This window comes from Nematolebias whitei, chromosome 17, assembly GCF_014905685.2.
Source record: "Nematolebias whitei isolate Nwh7 chromosome 17, NemWhi1, whole genome shotgun sequence".
Lineage (NCBI taxonomy): Eukaryota > Metazoa > Chordata > Actinopteri > Cyprinodontiformes > Rivulidae > Nematolebias > Nematolebias whitei.
This window is the reverse complement of record NC_056514.1, coordinates 3,628,713-3,632,710: the sequence shown is the minus strand read 5'-3', so window position 1 is coordinate 3,632,710 and position 3,998 is coordinate 3,628,713. Positions and strand designations below refer to the sequence as shown.

The window sequence follows — 3,998 nt, the reverse complement described above, 5'->3', positions numbered from 1 at the left end:
TGTGTGAGTACTTGTGTACAGGTATGTGTGAGTACTTGTGTACAGGTATGTGTGAGTACTTGTGTACAGGTGTGTGTGAGTACTTGTGTACAGGTGTGTGTGAGTACTTGTGTACAGGTGTGTGTGAGTACTTGTGTACAGGTATGTGTGAGTACTTGTGTACAGGTGTGTGGGAGTACTTGTGTACAGGTGTGTGGGAGTACTTGTGTACAGGTGTGTGGGAGTACTTGTGTACAGGTGTGTGGGAGTACTTGTGTACAAGTGTGTGTGTTTGAGTGGGGGGAATAAGTATTTGATACTCTGCTGATTTTGCAAGTGTTCCCACCTACAAAGAATGGAAGGTCTGTCATTTTGATCGTAGGTACACTTCACCTGTGAGAGACAGAATGTAAATAAAAACTGATAAATAATCACATTGAATAATAAATGATTCATTTGCTTTTTATTTAATGAAATAAGTATTTGATGACCTACCAACCAGCAAGATTTCTGTCTCTCACAGACCTATAATAATAATAATAATAATTTTATTTTAAAAAGCGCCTTTCAGGACACCCAAGGACACTTTACAGTAAGAACAAAGATCAACAGGAATAAAGAATATAAAATACATAAAGAATATAAAATACATAATATAAAATACATAAAGAATATAAAATACATAGAGCAAAGTTAAGGATAAGCGAGTCTAAAGAGATGTGTTTTCAGAGCAGTCTTGAATAGAGAAAGAGAGGTGGTGTTTCTTAAGTCAGGGGGTAGAGAGTTCCAGAGATGAGGAGCAGAGCAGGTGAAGGCCCTGCTCCCCATGGTGGAGAGGCGGGCAGAGGGTACATGGAGGTGTAGTGAAGAGGAGGATCTGAGAGAGCGAGAGGGGATGGAGATGTGTAGGAGGTCAGATAGGTACGGAGGGGCAAGGTTGTGGATAGCTTTGAAAGTGAAGAAGAATTTTGAAGACGATGCGTGATTTAATCAGGAGCCAGTGGAGCTGCTGTAGGACTGGAGTGATGTGGTTATAGGAGGAGGTTTGAGTGATGACACGGGCAGCTGAGTTCTGGACCAGTTGCAGCTTCTGGAGAGATTTGTTGGGGAGGCCATAAAGAAGGGAGTTACAGTAGTCAATCCGAGAAGTCACAAGACTGTGAACAAGGATGGCTGTGGAGCAGGGTGTGAGAGAAGGGTGGAGACGGTTAATATTTCACAGATGGAATTAGGCAGACCGAGTGACGTTGTTGATGTGTGAAGTGAAGGAGAGAGTGGTGTCGAGGATGACACCAAGACTCTTGACCTGAGGCGAGGGGGATAGCAGAGAGTTGTTAAGGGGAATGAGAAGATTTTCTGATTTTGAAAGAGAGTTTTTGGTACCGACAAGAATGATTTCTGTTTTGTTACTGTTTAGTTGTAGAAAATTGTTAGAAAACCAGTGATTTAGCTCATTGAGACAGTCGGTGAGGATGGAGGGTGGGTGGGTGGAGTTTGGTTTTGTTGATAGGTAGAGCTGTGTGTCATCAGCATAACAGTGAAAATGGACACCAAATTTACGTAAGATGTGACCTAGAGGAAGGAGGTAAATGATGAAGAGGAGGGGTCCGAGGACAGAGCCTTGGGGGACACCTGTGGAGATGGAGGAAGACTGGGAACGAAAGGATTTGAGCTGAATGAATTGAGTGCAGTCAGAGAGATGAGATTTGAACCAGTCTAACGGAGTACCTGAGATGCCAATGGAGGTTAGTCTGTTGAGGAGGATAGAATGACAGATTGTGTCGAAGGCAGAACTTAGATCCAGTAAAATGAGGATAGACAGAAGAGCAGAGTCAGCAGCAAGAAGAAGGTCATTAGTTATTTTTATTAGAGCTGTTTCGGTGCTATGGTGGGGGCAAAAACCAGATTGAAACTCTTCATAAATGTTATTGTTGGATAGGTGAGAGTGAAGTTGACTAGCAACGGCTTTTTCAAGAACTTTGGAAATAAAGGGCAGATTAGAGATTGGACAAAGATTACTGAAGTTGGTAAAGTCAAGACCTGGTTTCTTGATGGGGGTGATGGCCGCAGATTTGAAAGCTGTGGGAACAATGCCAGAGGTTAGGGAGGAGTGGATGATGTTAGTGATGATGGGGAGCAGAGACGGGAGACAGGATTTAACAAGAACTGTGGGAAATGGATCGAGCTGACAGGATGAGGACTTAGACTTGCTGATAATGTCAGCAATGTCATCAGCAGAGGGGAGGGAGAAGACAGAGAAGGGGAGGGAGGGAGGGGGGAGTTCAACATAGATACTGGGGGCGGTATTAGGTCCAAGGTGTTTATGGATTGAAATAATCTTTTCATTGAAATAAGACATCAGAGAGTTGCAAAATTCTGTGGAAACCATGTGAGAGGGTAATGAGTTAGGAGATGAGACTGAACGGTTAAGGAGAGAGAACAAAGTCTTTGAAGTGCCAACAGTGGAACTGATGATGTCAGAGAAGTAGCTGGATTTGGCTTGAGAAATACTGTCCTTATACTGGATGACGTGGTTCGCATAGAGTTCCTTGTGAATTGAGAGACCGGATTTCTTATAGAGTCGCTCCAACCTCCGACCTTTGGATTTCAGAGAACGGAGTTCTGGAGTGAACCAGGGTGCAGAGTTGGAGAAGGAGACAGACCGGGTTTTCAGAGGAGCGACAGAGTTAAGGATGTTGGTGAGGCTGTTATTGTAGAATGTGACAAGGTCATCTGGGTTAAAAGAATTAAAGGTGAAGAAGGTATTATTTATATGAGACAAAAGAATGTCACGTTTGATATTCTTAATATTACGGAAGGAAAGAGTGCGTTGAGGTTTCTCTGAAGAAAATTTAAGATTGACACTGAATGAGATCATGAGGTGATCAGTAAATGGAAGTTCATCAGAAGAACAGTTAAGAGGAGAGAGTCCAGAGCAGCATACTAAGTCCAAAGTGTGGCCCTTTATGTGGGTTTGAAAGTTAATGAACTGCTGGAAGCCACAGCTGTCGAGGCAGGATGTGAAGACTCTGGTGAGGGGGTTGTTGTCCATCCATATGAATGTTGAAGTCTCCAAGCAGAATAATGTTGGGTGAAAGAGCTGAGAGATGGGCGATTAGAGTAGCAAAGTCATTTATAAAAGAGTTGTTGATTTTGGGCGGACTGTAGAAAGTGGCAACAATGGTGGGGGTAGGGCCGGAGAGTAGACACACAGTGTGCTCAAAGGAGGGAGAGGGAGGTGTGTGAACCGGTGTGACCTTCCAGTTCTCGCGGTGAATTATTGCGAGACCTCCTCCGCGGCCGGACTCGCGGGATTTGGCGATGTAAACAAACCCCGGTGGGGTAGATTCATTCAGGTGGAAAAAGTCATTTTGTTGTTGCCACGTTCTGTTAGACAAATAAAATCTAGTTTACGGTCGGATATTAAGTCTTGAATAAGCTGACCTTTGCCAGTGAGTGAGCGAACGTTCAGAAGGCCAAACTTTACGGAGGAGGGGTTGGTAGCGACTGGAGCATTAGCCGACCGAGCAAGGCTAGCTAACATGCTACTACTGTTAGCGGCCCGAGTATTACGACGTGTAGAATGGTGAGAGTCAGACCAGGTGGAGTTTATGGGGTTAGACTAGTCAGTGTGGAGTCTACGGCGGGAGCCACGGTGAATGTATCTTCGGCGAGGATGGAAGGCAATGTCCTGAAGAGGGAGCACAGGTGGCACGGCTGGTAGGAAACGAAGGCGAAGGAGCTCGACCGCTGAGTAATGGAGAAGGCCAGACGCCGGGTGGTGGTGGATGAGCAGCAGGAGAGTCCAAAGCAGAGCAGGCAGCAGGTAAATCCTAATGAACTGCATGGCTGATATTGAGACGGATCAGAGACTTGGTCTAGTGGAAAAGGCAGGAAGGACTGAATAAAACAGAAAAAAAGCACGACGAGCAGCGGCAACCAGGAAGTGCCAGCATTTGCTCACCGGAAGGAAGACCTGTTAGTTTGTCTTTAAGAACTCCTCCTGTTCTGCACTCAGT

General features: G+C 45.0%; 1 protein-coding gene across 1 annotated transcript in view; it reads left to right on the top strand.

Moving 5' to 3' along the window:
* lrrc45 (leucine rich repeat containing 45) overlaps window positions 1-3,998 on the top strand; it is a 108,785-nt gene that overhangs the window by 17,999 nt on the left and 86,788 nt on the right. The gene's annotated exons all lie outside the window — the stretch shown is intronic.